This window comes from Phaenicophaeus curvirostris, chromosome 12 (genome assembly GCF_032191515.1).
Source record: "Phaenicophaeus curvirostris isolate KB17595 chromosome 12, BPBGC_Pcur_1.0, whole genome shotgun sequence".
NCBI classification, from domain to species: domain Eukaryota; kingdom Metazoa; phylum Chordata; class Aves; order Cuculiformes; family Cuculidae; genus Phaenicophaeus; species Phaenicophaeus curvirostris.
Genome location: NC_091403.1, coordinates 9,426,765 through 9,442,622, shown reverse-complemented (window position 1 = coordinate 9,442,622; position 15,858 = coordinate 9,426,765). Strand labels below are relative to the sequence as shown.

Genomic DNA, 15,858 nt, shown 5'->3' with positions numbered 1-15,858 from the left:
CATTTGTCTTCTTCCTTCCTGTTGTTTTCTCCAGACTGGGATTATATCTGGATGGTAAATTTTCTTTTTCTTCTAAAGTTATATGGTGAATGGCATACAGAGATGTTGCTCTCTGCTGTAATGCAGTTACCAGGATGTGGGGTAAAACCACATGCAATGTGACCTGCTTTGTTCAGAAAGTGGGTCCATGGGAGAAAAGAAGTAGGCAAGGAGTAGCTCACAGGACAAGGACAGAGCTCTCATATGGAAGAAACAGAATACAGGTAACTTCCTTCATCTGTTTGCTGCACTGACATATCTCGGAGTGCTGAGGTCTTGGTGATGAATTAAATAGAGCAGAACAGGGTCAGCAAAGTCTAAAATTCATTGCTGAGTTCAGCAGCAGATGTGGAGGGCAGCTGTGCATCTAGGATGCAGTGGTCCTTCCTTCCAAGACATCTACTCGAGAGATTTTTTTTCCAGTATGTGTCCCTCTTGCTGCCATTTCCTTTCTCAGTTCACTTCTTGGATTGTGGGTTTCAAATCAGCAGACCAACCTGACCTTTTACAGCAACTGACCTGGCAAGACCCACATCAGTAAAAAAGATCCTCTGACTGAAATTCCAGCTACAAATCACTCTTGGACTTCAGAGATGTCTTTTCTGCCATGGAGCTGGAGTAGATACATATATGTATGTAGGTAGGCCCACCAAAAGAATCCATTCCTGTAGTCAGTTCTTAACCTAGAGTTATATCTGCACACAGAGAGAACAAGAAAGTAGGGGGAAACAGCAGACAGGGGAAAACATCAGGACACTAGTAGAACGATACAGATATTAATATGAATTCAGCAATTCTGCTGAGAGTAGACGAGAGAGGCAGGATTTTGAGGAGTATTACGGGGAGGGGGGATGTGCTGAGGTTCCCCTGATTTTACAGTCAGGTGAAATAATCATAAAAAATGCCTATGTGAAAAGCTCTGATGATTCCAGTGTGTCTTTACTACTCCCAGTGCTAAGCTCTTTCCTTGTGCACTTGTGTATGGATATGCCTATGTATCCTCCAGATTAGATTTATCTTAAAATAAATGCCCTGGTGACTCCTACAGCACAATCTCAGCTGGCTGCCTTCGCTCTTGGCTGGCTGCAGCTCAACACTGTGTGGGTTACGCTTTCTTGTTCCCAGCACAGGGCAGATCCAGCAGGGAAGGGACACAAACTCTGTTTTGTGTCAGGGCCAGGAGAAAGTCTTCATGCATAGAGCTCATAGGCATACAACTCAAATCACTGGCACAGAACTAAACTCTGGAGTCCTTGTAACACCTGGAGGATTGTTCTTCTTAACCTACTTGCATTTTATTTTACTTGTCTCTTATTTCCACCTCTGCCACTCGAACCCCTAAGTTAAAAATCTGTCTAGTAGAAGAATCTCTGCTCTATCAAATGGCCTCCCTGGGCTTTAGAACTCCATTAATTAGCATCTTTTAAATGGTTGGGTAATATTCGTTTCTCCTTTTCAAAACCATTTCCCCAAGCCCTAATTTTAATAAAGCTGGTGCTCATGAACGTTTGAATATTAAAGCCTTTGGATACAGAAAGACGAAAGAGGCATTTTAAAAGACAGCAGAGCAAGGATTACTTAAATGGCTGACATAATTTTGTGTGTATGTTTTCATCTGTGAGTGTGCAGCACCTCTGAGATCAAACATTGTCTTAAAGGCATTTCTGTGTCAGTGTGCATAGGGTCAGAATAAGTGTAATTTGGGAGGTGGCTGTGCCTGTCAGGATAGTAGCAACATCAGCAGCCCTGAGGAAACATATAGTATGGTGCAATGTGTTTATGTGTGGATGACAATGTATTTCAAAACACACCAGAAAGTGCTCTGCTTGCTTTGTATAGTTGCATGCACTGTTTCAGGTGTGAAAGGTGAACTGAAAGTTATCATATACTTAAAGATCTTGTCCTAGGAAGGTTGTTCCATATTATTTTATTGAGCGTATAAAACTGGGATTACCTCACTCAAAGTTTATAACCCCACCAGCTGGGGCTGATGATATCAAAGGCAGAAACATTGTGCTTGATTTTGTGCAAAGCACTTATTTGTTGGGGATGATGCTACTAAAATCGGGAAGGTATATAATTTTATTGTCTTTTTTACATTATCATTGAAGACCTCCAGTTCAGCAAGGTGTCACTAGCAGGGGTTTCCTCACCTTGCTCACAAGGTTCAGCTTTGCCCTGGAGGAACCAGAGGGCAGCCTGCACTGCATCACCCTTTCTGTTTACTCCTGAGGCTGCTGACAGAGGTGTCAGACTGACGGTGGTTTTTGTTATGTTGATACATCTTATCAACTCTGGACAGGGCATAGACTCTCTGATTCATATCTCACAGGCTAGCAGATCAGATGGCAACGATTTCTCCCTTATCACAAATCTAAGGCTCCGTGATCAGTAAGGTTTAAGTATTTCTTCAGATGCTTCAGCCTGCCTGGGCAAGATTTACAACGGTTTCGTTGCTGAAAGGTTTCATACAACGTTAAACCTCTCCTGAGTCAGAAAGCTGCCTATCAATGGATCGTTATTTGCTCAGAAAGCAGCTGTGTTTTCCCACTAGATGTAATGGCACAGCCATGATTTGTAGCTGTTGTAAAATGATTATAATCTGTTATTCACAACCCACCAAAGGTGTGGTCACAAGGTTTTGCTGAGCTGTACCCACTACCCAAGTTAATTTAATACCTTAAAAATAGATTGGAAAATTGCTTCTTCTTTTAGTTCACCTGCCATGCCCTCATCTCACTGTCCTCTATGCTGTAGCCATAGATGACCCTGAAAGCATCCTGAGCAAACCCTGGGAAGCCATTTCCAGTTGTCAGCCTATTCACGCACTGGTGATGGTCCTCACCTCTGTTGGAGCTCAGGCTCACACGGAAAGACTCAGATGAAAGAAACAACCTGTTTTTTTCAGTAGTTTCATTCTTTGAGTCAGTGACAGATTCAGGCAACAGTTTCAATTCCCAAGTTGTTTTCTTCTTAACAAAAAGACTTTTTAAGAACGCTGAAGCACTCTCTCTCGTGCAAGTGCAATGCTCTGTGTGATGCAAATGTGTGTGCTGCCTTGAGTCCTTGTCCTTTCTGCAAAATTATGAACCTCTATCCACTTAACCTTAAGTTGGTGTTCCTTAGATGACATCTCTCACAGAACAGACATGGGATGTCAGCCTACACTGAGTTGCAGAGAAAAGGCTCATGTGCTGTATTTGGAGGTCAGCATGTTCAGTTTGGAAGAACTGCAGCAAAAAGATAACACAAGAGAGTCCTTGGGCTTCCACATTAGACCTAGAGCTGTGAAGATGGCTCCTCTTTTCACTCTAAAGCACTGAAAATGTGTGTGGTGTGGAGAATCTATTTATAGAAGTTTGATTGCAAAACTTTGATGTTTATATTTATGCTTTGCACGGTCACAAAACCAAAATGAGTACGTAATCCTGAAATTTGACTCCTCTTGCCCCTGCTGCTTTGGATTGTCTCTGTGGTCTGGGCTTGTTTCCCAAGGATACCTTTGCAATCCCAAATATTGGGTGCCAATGGAGTTTAGGTGAAGAGGAGGGTAATTTGGATTTGGTGTCAACAAGCCTAAACACAGTCCATGAGTTTGGAAGTACTAGTGAAGGGTTGAAGCTGAATGGGTAACACAGTGGAGTAACTGTCTGGGGAAAGAGGCAACAGCCACACTGTGGCTCTTCAGTTGCACGTGGATCATGAGCAGATCTATCTTCCATGGCCTATTTTTGAGAGGCAGCCCATCATCCTGTGGCTGAGGAGCCCAGCAGAGCAGCAATCATTGCACGTACCTTCTGAGGCTGCTCTGCATCCGGCTTACCCCAGGTATGTGGGTCCTGCATGTGATTTTATTGGTCTCTTGTTAGAAAAATCAAAAAATTTACCTTCTTAGAAGAGACTTAACTTATCTACCTGCAGTAAGAGCAATCAGCTTCCAGGTCAAGGGACACAACAGCAAATGTAGTGTATGAACAAGGCCTTGTCTTAGGTTTATGTAGAATTTTAACAGCTCCAACCATCCCTCAATGTGTAGGAAATGCCTGCCTTGTTTTCTGCACTGGGTAGTCTTCTGCTTCTCAAGTTTTGCTTGTGTTTAATACACAGGATGATCTGTTTCAAAACCTGGAAAACTCTGTTTTGTTCACACTCATGTTGCAGTAGAAACCAGATCTTCAAAGAAAAATAAGAAAAAAAAGAGAGAGAGAGAACAGGAATTTTAAATGCTCAAAGTGAAATATTTACATTATCTTATTTCTCCACATCTGATAAAATAATTGCCTAGAACTGGAGACCCTTCTAGGTGGGATGGAGAATAATACATTTTCTTAAGGGAGATGTGTAATAGGTGAAAGAGATTATAACTTGTTCTAAATGCAGAATAAAACCCAGCTTCAGGCCTTCTTGGCTTAGGATGAATAGATGTTTTCACGATTTCTATGCACATGGAGGAAAGTGAATATTTTTCTGTTGTAGTAATAGCATTTTTAGCCACAACTACCTGTTATATTTGCATTTCCCACAGGTGGAGATATTGCTTTCCGTGGAGGGTTTGCTATAACTGTTCATCTCTCAAAACCCTTTGTGATATTATGAAATATCAGGCTACTGAGTAATCAGCATGTTTTTTTTTTTCTAATGAACACACATGCGCCGGCAGTAATTTGTTTATTCAACTCCTTGTGCAGGTTTGCAATTTACTCCAAAAGCAAGCAGCAGCATACAGAGAGACCAGATTATGGTTCAGGAGAGAGATAGAGTCCCTTCTCAGGGACCACCCTGGGAAGAAATCCAAAGGCCATTCGTTTACTGGCAGTCCGTGGCATTGTTCATAGGAGTCTGTTTAACTTTCCTCCATTCAAAGATTTTCAATTTGAATTTTTAATTTCTTTATCAGGAAGCCTTTCCTCTATCACTCATTAAGTCTCTTTGTCAGCATGGAAATAATTCAAATCACCTAAATTTATTTTTCCCCTGTTCTCTATTTTTACTGCAATCTGATGAAAGTGGTTTGTTTGGCTTTCCATTTGTTAACAGGCAGATTCACTTTTTGATTCTCAGTCACACACAACACAGTAAGAAAACAGCTCACAGGGGTGATCAAAACATCTCACTGAAACCATTTCTGCTTATTTCATGTTTTGAGATTCTTCTCTTTTTCCTTCAGCATCATGGAACTATTGAGTCAAAATTAGGTTGCCAACATCACTTAAAAATGGATGAACTATTGTAAATCCCTAGTCAGTATTAGAATCCATAGACAGTCTGAAAAAAAAAAAAAAGCCAAACATTGGCAATTGGAATTGGCATGATTGACACAGTTATTCTTTGTTTTACTCAACAAGCCCTGAATTTCAGATTGCTTGCTTTTTTTTCCACTGGTGCTGGTGAATATCAAAAGTGTGGAAGCAAAGATGGGATACTCAATTGTTGAAGAACTTATTAATCCACTTTCCTCTTCTGCTCTGACCTCAGTCTGTTGGGAGGAGAGGAGTGTGAAGGTGAAAAGGGCAGGGAAACAATTTCTGAAGACCACACAGTGGCTACAGGAGAAGAGCATGAAAACAGGTCTGAAACTCCTTGAAGTATTTTTATTCCTGTGGTAACTTCACTCAAACCATCTTGCACCATCATCTTAGATTCTTCTAGAGAAGAAAAGGGGGAAAACAGGCCAGTGAAGAGAGATGGGAATTATTTTTCTATTTCACAGTCTTTCACAGAGATTTGGTGGTATCAAAAAGGAACAGACCTATTCCCAGGTTGAACCTGGGGCTTTATAGAATCATAGAATAACCAGGTTGGAAGAGACCCACCAGATCATCAAGTCTAACCATTCCTGTCAAACACTAAACCATGTCCCTCAACACCTCATCCACCCGTACCTTAAACACCTCCAGGGAAGGTGGTTCTGCAAGGCCAGAACCACCCTTTGTCAAGCAGATCCTGTCCTTGAAGCTTAAAGAAAGCTGATACTAACGTGAAGCTGATAGTCTTGCCACTAGCTGTTGCTTCCACGTGGCGCTGTGAACACGGAGCAGCAAGCAAATGGTGATCCCTGGTGATGGGTTGAATGAGGAAGGTTCCTAGGCTTACACATCATGTCTTCCTGTAAGGAGAAGGGAGCTGTGGTATCAAAACTTTCTTCCCTCCAAGCAGAGAGCTATCTGCCTGTCACAATTCCTAACTTGATGTGTTTTCACTGCGGTTTTATGTGATGGGTGGTTTGAGCTCCCTACCATTTACCTGCCAAAAGTTAATGTAAATGCTCCAGAACTTTGCAGAGGAAATGAAAGCCCAGGATGTTTCTGAAATCTGGGAGACAATTAGTGTGATTTACATCCTTGGCATTACAAGGAGCTTAAAATGTCTCCTGTTCCCGGGAAATGTTATTGGAGAGGTGGGGGTTTGGGAAACTTATGTTGGATGAAATACATCGATCAGGATGCCTGTAGGTGTTAACACAGATGGAAAGCTGATAACAGGCTACAGGGTTTTCAAATCATGCTGCCACACAAGGACATACTTTTACAGATGCTGAAACTGCTGAGCTAACTGCTTTTTATTTGAAAACTACTGCTTTGAATGGGCAAGCAATGTCTTTGCTATACTTAGAGGTGGATTATGCGGTGGGAAAAAATAGAAGGGCTACTTCATGTGCCAGCTTATGAAACTGCTTCTGAGTGCTGCCAGAAAAGGAGAAATGCACAGCAAAAGCTTCTCAAAATCTGGCTTTAATGAGAAGCAGGTGTGAATTTTTGCACAAATGTTGGTTGTAGACTGACTCCTAGAGAAAGGCGACCTATTATTGTGGTAGGGAATGAAAGGAGCAGAGAAGCAGGAACCTCTAGACTCCAGGCCTTAAGGTTTAATTTGGTGACATATGACAAACTATTTGATGCTGCTGTTCTTGGAGATCAGTCATTCTCATCATTGGCTGTACAGTTTGGTGGCAGACTTGCTGCAGATTGGGAGGTTGGAGGGGCACCAGATACAGGGGAAATGCTGCTTGGCAGAGGGGAACATCAACAAGGTGGAAAAGCCTCAGTGCTGGAGGCTCTGAACCAGAATAAAAACACAGGGCAGTGGCAGACAGAAGTGAGCGATGCTGGTGGAATGGGGCTAATAAGAGTTTTCCATTTTCCCAGGTTATTTAGAGAACTAGCCAGTGTAATGGCACCTTTAATTTTTATAATATTTAACTTCACACATTTTTGCCCTATATAACCTCATCTCGCCTCCTCCCAAAGAGATCATTTTAATGCACACTGGTGAGTCGCCATGGAGACTACAGCCACGTGATGGCAAGATGTGACTCCACACAGCCGGAGCCTTACCGCTTAATTATTTATTAATAGGCTTTTACCCTTGTAGCCTCAAGAGATGCAACATCTTGTTACCAAGGCTGGGACAGAAACAAGAAACAAAGGCACAAAAAAGAGGGGAAAACCACAAGCGATTACAAATAATTAATTAAAAGCACTAGATACATGCCAGGAAACATGTAATAGGAGTGGAAATTGGACTTAAAAACCTATAGGTCAATATTGTTAAGCTGAGAAAATATCTGTCTAGGTAGAGGAAAGACTCTCAATATATGGGAAGGTGAAGGTGGTGACCTTTGTGTGTGCACAGTTAGTTTGCTGTGTACCCACTGCAATCTGATGGGAGCCTTCATGGAAATGTATTGTGCACATTCTTAGTCGGGAAAGAACCCTATTGAGTAGATCATCTTGCCCTACCTTTAAAATCTTGCCATAAAGATTTTGGTCAGTCTCATCAGGAATAAGGACCTTGTGGAACAACAGGACCACATGGTTTCAATGACTGGTCACAATTTCTAAATTGTAGAGGGACATTTGTGAAAAGCTTTCCCTGTCTGAATTTTTGCTCCAAACAGACCTGGCAAATAATGGGTCAATTCACGTGAATTAGTGCTGGTTTATAGAAAAGGTCAAGATGCACAGCAAGATTTCCTTGCTTTGCATTTGTTTAATTGAACAGCTAATCCAGCCTATTATAATGGAAAATAAGTAGAGGCAAAACAGTTATTTGAGTCATCATCTTTGTATATTTTCACTTTTCTCCTAGACCTCTAGAGGAGCTACAGCATTGGCAGACCATGTACCATTTTTTTCTGAAGTCTTCTGCCCAATTTAATTAACCCAACAACTTTATAAGGGATCCCTGTGACTGCCTACAATAGGTGACTTTACATTAGAGGGAGACTGAAAACAAGTTGTTGCTTGTTTTCAAAGGCTTGTAAGGGGACGTCTGTGCACCCTAGATAAAGAACAGATAGGACATGACAATGCACTGGGCAAGAAAAATGAAAATAATTTCATAGTACATCTTCAAAGGGGGGAAAAAATCCTTCAACCCCAAGCGCAATATAAAGCAAAACTAGAGGAAGTTCTTGGCTCAGAGCCAAGCAAATTTAAGGAACAGATCTAGCAAACAATGAAAAGAAACAGCTCTGACCAAAACCAACCGTTAAATGTTAAATGCTGCTCTTGTAACTGACAACACCAACGACTTTAAAGGGCTGTTTTACTAGCGTGTAGGTGTGTGGGGAATAGCTAGCCTCTCAAAAGGCTGAAAGTAAATTTGTTTTTCTTGTGTTTTGGAATTTTTAATGGGATTTGTTGTGAGTGGTTTTTGGTTTTCTTTACAAATTTGTGGTAATTGAAGGTGAAATCTAGAGCCCATCTAATTACAGTCGGTGAGGTTGGAGCAATTTGCAGCTGGTCTGTGTGGGCTTGAAGGACTGATTTTTGGATTCACGTGCCTGCTTGGCCTCAAAGCTATGGGGCAGGTTCACCTGAAGTCACCTTTTTCTACCACACGCGAATAAGCCAAAAAACGTAGTGATGAGTGGACAGACAGGAGATGCAATGGGCAACCAGAAAGTGAAAGGGTTTGATCACATTCCTGTGCATTTTGAATAGCATTTCCATTCTTCCCTCCTTCCCTTTGCTTGTAATGCACTCTCTCAAAGTATGATGTGCTGCTGGCTGCATACTTAGTCATGCAGTGGCCTTAGGTAGGATCTCTGTTTCTCTCAAGCATTATCTAGTCTTCAGGCTTCTGGTATTTAAGCATTCAAGAGTCCTTATTACATTTTCCTGACAATTTCTTCCTCCTTTGAAGAAGGGTAGTGCTTGAATCCCTCTCTTCTGCACAAAGGAGCCTAAGGAAAGGGCTTCAGGTACAGAGGCACATCAGACAACTTGCAAAAACTGGTATCCTGGTCTTCTGTTGTCTGGCATAGGTCAATAGTATACATCAAGCCCATTTCCAACCACTCTTCTTGCTAGTGCTGATTGAGAACAGCCTTGAATGCTTTTGCTTATGTAAGCAAACCACAGAGCCAAAAGACTTGTTGGGAACAAGGACTCAGGCTATTGCTTTTTATTAGCTGCTCTGCTCTTCTCTTATCTTCTTCTCCATCCTCACAGAACTCCAAAGTCTCTGTCAGTTTGTCTCCTCAACCTCTCTTGATTCAGCAGTATATTGATAAGAATTCATCCTTACCCATTCCCCTGGATTTTTTTTGGAAACGGCACCTAACAGCTCTTGTATTCTCTGACGCTAGCCAGGTGATTCTCTAATCATATTTAGTACAGCAAGATTAACCTGTCATTAAAAATATAATTGTTCTTCAGTTTGCAGCTCTTTCTTAAATGGAGGCTGAGCAGAGCTCTGAAACCCTGACTGGAACATTGCTGCAAAGCCTCTGGCAACAAAAAGCTTATTATTTGCAGAAGAGGGGATCCTAATTGGAAAAGATGATGAAGAGAAAATAGTGAATCCCCAGTAATCTCCTTCCAAAATGATAATGCATGTGGTATAATGAATATTAATGTATCATATTTATGAAACGGGAACACTAGAGAACAAGATAAGTTTTCTTTCCCTGTGCATTGTACTTGGCAAATAAGACTCCATGGAGTCACATTCACCCAGCAGTTGTCCTGCACACCTCTATCTCAGACACAGCTGAACTGCTGCAAACAAAATGATCCCCAAATTTCCTGCATTTATGAGCCCACAATAGCCACCATCCCACCTCTGGCATTCCATACCTACAAGTCTCTTCTCAGTCATTACTCATTCAATCAAACATAGATTCCTCACACAGCCTTGCCGATCCCTATGAAGCCGAGGAGTCTTATTAACATGCTGAAAACACGGTGTTGTTCTAGGTTTCACTAAACACTGGGTTTCAATTAAAGCTGTCTTGGAGAAAGGGAGATGTTTTATCTCTATTAGCGTTAAATTTCAACATCATTCAACTGGATTTTAAGAGTCAGGTTTTTCAGACCTTACTGGCCTCTTGAAGACACTGGACCTACTTGTGTAAGTTGGTGCTAAACTGAAAAAGTCAAGAACTTGCAATCTAGCCCTACTCCTTATATATTAAATGCTAAAAAGTACCAATTTTTTCCTGAAGTCCTTAGTGAAGTTACCCAGAGATCCCACTATACTAGCCAGATTTTTGTTTCTAGCACTGTAACCATAGTACATACAGTTTTCTAGGACAATTGCCTCTCCCTGAAGTATAGTCATTACCTGTTCTGGCAGACTTCTTTGTAATTTAACATTGTAGACTTTAAAAATAATTCCCAGAGAGTTTACTGGGGAAAAATATTCCTTTATTTACTCGCTCATTCCCACACTAATATCTTCCTTCTATCTGCTTCCTTTGGAATTGAGTGGTTAACATACTTACTGTGTAGAAATGTAGATTTCCCCTGGTACTCCTTGGAGTGGAGAAAGGATAATTTCAGACATTTTCCTCTTTAGGTAATGCATCTGCCCAAGCCGTCTCAATATTTCTATAGACAAATGAGACTGACAGCCTGGGAGAGCAGGAAAAGAAGAGCCATCACACTGATAAAAGACCTAGGTGAGACTCCAGGGATCTGCACTCAGCTCTGGCCACAGACTCAGTGCATGACCCTAAGAAAACCATTTAATCTCCCTGTTCCTTAGTTCTCTAACTTTCAAGAATTTTACTTTCCTTCAACTCTTTTTCTACCATGTTGGTGTAAGTTACAGGCTCTTAGATATAGTCTCCATCTCATCCCGTCATGCTATTCAGCAGAAGGAAACACTGATCTTTGCAGAGATCATTAAGAAGTAGAGCGGAGGTAACAGTAACAACAGTGGCAATGGGAAATGACATCCTCAGGACTGCAAAGATGATTCCCTGTCTTCTGATTTCAGTCCACATAATGCCCACAGAAAATCGAAGTGTTGCAGTCATCATGTAGTCCCACTAGGACTACAGAAATGATTCACCTACAAAATACTTCATCAGGTAGAACTCGTAAGACAATGATTTGAATGTAAGTGTGGCTCTGGGGCTGTCATAGGTCTTTACAAAGGTTGAACATGGAGTATGACAGCAAGACATGTGCTCTGGCTTTAAACCTGGTCCCTGCTATTTGTAATAAAATAAGGTCTCAGCAACCTGCAGCTTAGAGGCTGTGGCACAGACAAGACTATCTTCAAACACATCCATGACAGGGTGCCATACATGGGACATAGAGGCATATATCCTATAGGGATAACAGGACATGCAATTTGAGATGTTCTTCCTTCACTCTACCTCCAGCAAATTCTGGAGGATTTGCATCCGAATGTGTTATTTCAGGCAGCATCTGGAGCTGTGAGACAGCACCTCCGCTAGTTAGACAATCCAAAACCTTCAGCCACTGCTATCCAGGGCAATCCATATGTAATAATAGTTTTATTAAGGAGCTGTATCAGAAATAGGACTTGTGCAACTGTTGTGTGGTTCCCTGCACTTACTGGAATGGCTGCTTGAAAATGTGGATTAAAACCGTAGATGGAAGGGTAGTTGCCATGGAAACTGCATTACTGGGAGCTTCATTTCAACCTTTTCTTCCTTCTGACAATTTTCTACCCATTTTATTACTCTGAACAGGTACCATTCCATCTGGGGTCTCCCTTGCCTTCATCAAAATATCTTTGATGCCACAAGCTATGAGTCTGAGTTTGGAAGTGAACTTAGTGGAATAGGTGAAAACAGCGCCTGGGTTGCACTGGGAGGCAGTTTTGTGGGAGTCATGAGAGGAGCTGATTTGCCTTTTGGCTCAGAGGCCAAGCAGAAGTCCTCAAGGACTGACTCTTACAGGGCCAGTGTTGGCAAAAGCTGCTCCGGTCCCTGCAGGACTGTGCTGTGAGTGCTTTGCTCCAGTGGTTCTGGGGACTGTCTCAGGTGTGACCTCCTAGCAGAGCAGTCCCTCCAGAGGACTGGCTGTGCCCTTCAGAGGACTTGAAGGCAGTTTGTTTTGCAATGTTGCAAGCCAAAGCAAGAACCTAAAGCTTACTTCTCTGCCTCCTTGTCTGGTCCACAGACCTCATCTCTTCAGATGCTCCAGGCCATAAAACTTGGGTTACCAGATTTGTTTGGCTGTTCTGGTTTTCATAGCTGCCACTTTAGGGCTGTGTTACCCTGTTAGTGGAGATGGCTCTCCAGACTTCTCTGGTTATTATCTGGGATGGAAACCTTGACAGAGTTTGATTAAGATCAAGAAATTGAAGGGTAGGAGTGAAATCCAGCTACTTTAACAATAACTTTAATGTAATTGTTCAGTTCCTTGCTGCTTATTTTCACAACGATCCCTACTATTTGTGATAGTTCCAGTACTTCATTAATATCATGTATTTCAGTGTTATCTGCACAGCCTCTGACAGGGCAGCTGGCTTTTCTGGTATTATTTCATAGAGAGCTAAAAGCCTGAAGGTTCATTCTGAGTGTGCTGAAGCACAAGATTTGTAGCAACTTATAAGTCTTACCATTCACCACTGAGATTCGGCTGATGAATTGACTTGCTCAAGGGGGGCAAATTCCAAATACTACAAGATAAATCACCACATTAGCTAATTTTTAATTTCTTTCCTCATTTCAGGAGGGCTTGGGGTAGGGAGAAGTTTTCCTGTAGTCTAGCACTCCTGAAAATGGAAGTCCTCTTGCTAAACAGAAAATAGCCCTTTGCAATACAAGCTTTCAACGCTCTCTTTCTGACTCTATTGCCCACCCAAAAAAGCTTGTGTTGATGACTTAAGGAAAATAAGTCTGGTTTTACTCTGAGCCTCCCCAAAGCTCCAAAACTAGATGCAGCAAGTAGACAAGCAACTGAAGAAAAAAAACGTGCAAATCAAATCAAGCAAGAGGTCTGCAGTCAAAGCAGCGAAACTTCCCAGCCAACTCCATTTGCACTAAAGACAAAGGTATCCCATTGCTCTGAGTGAACAGCCTGCTTGACTCACCTCTGTGAGGGGCTGTAAGAATGCACAACCTCTCTCTGGATAAAACTCATACAAGCTGCCACAGCATCCTCAATTGTTGCTGCTCGTGGTAGGGATGTTAGGGCTTCTTTATTACTGGTAGACTTCACCTTCCTTTACAAATGAGGCTCTGCCTGTTGGAGAAGCAGGCCCTAAATGTTTTCACTGGATCTTGCTCTGTTTTCCACTTCTGCTTCTCCTACTCTGAACTACTTGCCCTACTCAGACACCCTTAGGTCTGTGCTGCAGCACGGTGCATGTAAGATGGGCTTTATAAACAGATATCTGTGTAGCATCTCTGGCCAGGGTAATGTGGAGAATCAGCTCTATAGTCCCTTTCAAGTCTTTAAAATCTCTGACTTGCCAATGCTTTGATACAGGGCTCATTCTGTGAAGCTAATGCTTCTGATACTGGTACCCTCGTGATATTGTGTTATTGGTGCAATGTATTATTTTAACCTGCAGTTTTTGCTAAGAACTATTTCCCTTAACCACATGGCTGATTTTTATCTCCTCTTCATTGTACAGAAATACACAGGTGATTTAAACTGCCCCCAGGAAGTCCGTTGTGACATTCAAGAATATATTTTGAAAAGTTAGCAGCAGCAGCATTTTCCTTGCATATTATTGTTCTGTAATTAAGCAATATATGTGGCTCCAAAATCTTTAATAAATCTTAACATGATTTATGGGAATCATTTGTTTCAATGTTTTGTTAAATGGCGGTAGATTTGGAGCTTTTATTACAAATTGTTTTCATTTAGACTTTAACCATCCTCTAGCCTCTGGATAAAGTACTTATTTGCTGCATGCCATTTTTTATCATTTAGGTGCTAGACCTAAAGCAAAAATAGAATGGAAGAACAGTCCCAGTGGAAAGAAACAAATGAGTGAGGCAAAGGGGTGAGGACGAGAACAGAGAGAGGAGTAAAGGAAGAAGCAGATTAGGTGACTTGTCCTCTAAGGAGCTAGCCAGAGAAGCTGTGCTTAAGAACAGAGGTTTTCACCTCGTTGTAGAATTGTGAGTCTCGGCATGATTTTATTCTTACCTAGCTTTGAAATGCAAGTTTGTGTAACAGGGAACCCAGGACTCGTTGGCTTAGGCCAACTGCAGCCACTCCCTGGCATCAGTGTAGCTGCAGCTATCCCTAAATCAGACTATCTGCAGAAGACGGCCACTAGCCTGGATGACCAACACTGCCTCAAGGGTCATTTGCATTCATGTTTTTCTCATGTGCAGCTAAGGGCCAGGGTTCAAGATGGCTAAATATTTTTTTGAAGTGGTCCTGAGAAAATGAATATTAATGTCAGTTTAATAAACGTCAGTTTAACTTGAGTTTCTAGGCTTGCTTTCCACAAGTACTCAGACAGCTCCAGTGCAACCAAATAATGTTTCCAAACCCCTAGAGCTTAATGAGCTGTTGTTTGGGTCATTATTTGGCTAAAAACGAACGAACAAACAAACTAACTTTCCAGAAGGTGCATATTATGTTATTAGCACTTTTCTATTCATTACTCGAGTTTTGGAGAAAAACCAAAACCACGTGGTTTGAGAAACCAATCAAACCACATCAAAAGCAAACAATTGGGACTAACGAACCTGAAAATGATCGGTCCAAATTGTTGAGTAAATACAGCACTTAAGAGTAATGAAGCTACTTACACAGCACTGGGACTGGTTTCAGAGCTATTTGCCAACCAGACAGAAGTCTAAATTTACAGCAAGTGCTGGACCTGATTCATCACTGTTTTCTGTCCCTGTGTGACTCGGTGGCTGTATTGCAGAGTAATGAAATTAGTTCATTATTGAAGATGTGCAGTCCCTCTGCTCACACTGGCGTGTTGCTTGCCATTAGCAGAAGTGTGGTGGAAATAAGTTGGATGTTACACAATATTTAAGTTTTGGTTAGCTTAGTTTGGTGCAAGAGGCAGTTGGTGGGACACGCAAACAAGAGCAGAGCTACCACCCAGCAGCAGCCAGTGTTTTGCCTTGAATGATGACAGTTTTTCTGCTGTTTTCTGGCCATACATGCATTTTTTTCTCCAAGTCCTAGTTTTATCTGAGAAGCAGAACCACATCCACAAAGATGGCTTGGCCTTCCAGAGTTATTTCTGCTTTGAGTTCTGAAAATGCTTGCCAGAAACATCTGCAGAAGTACATCCTCAGTAGGAGGTCTTAATCTCACAGAAGCAATTCCAGAGCACGACACTAGCAAAATTACTGATCTCTCTCCGTACCAACTTCGGACTTTCACTGTGCAAATCAAAGTGAAATCTAAAACTAAACTGGATGTTTCTATGCTGATTTAACATTGGAGACTTCAAATTCAGCATCAATTGAGATTATTATATTCTGTGCACCTTGTTTAACAGTCCTTAATTCTAACAACAATATCTAATAATGACAATAATGATTCGCCTATGCGTGTGGCAGTGCCTGAAGTGGGAGGAAGGCTCAATGGCAGAGACAAACAACTCTTGACTTCTGCAGGTTTGCAGTCC

The 15,858-nt window shown here is 41.7% G+C and overlaps 1 long non-coding RNA gene across 1 annotated transcript; it reads right to left on the bottom strand.

The window, feature by feature from the left end:
• Nucleotides 1-2,964: 2,964 nt before the first annotated feature.
• LOC138725924 (uncharacterized) lies at nt 2,965-5,300 on the bottom strand. Its single transcript, XR_011338326.1, has 2 exons — nt 5,132-5,300; nt 2,965-4,212 (listed from the first exon to the last, which is right to left on the bottom strand). It is a non-coding gene; the product is annotated as an uncharacterized lncRNA (long non-coding RNA).
• Nucleotides 5,301-15,858: the final 10,558 nt, after the last annotated feature.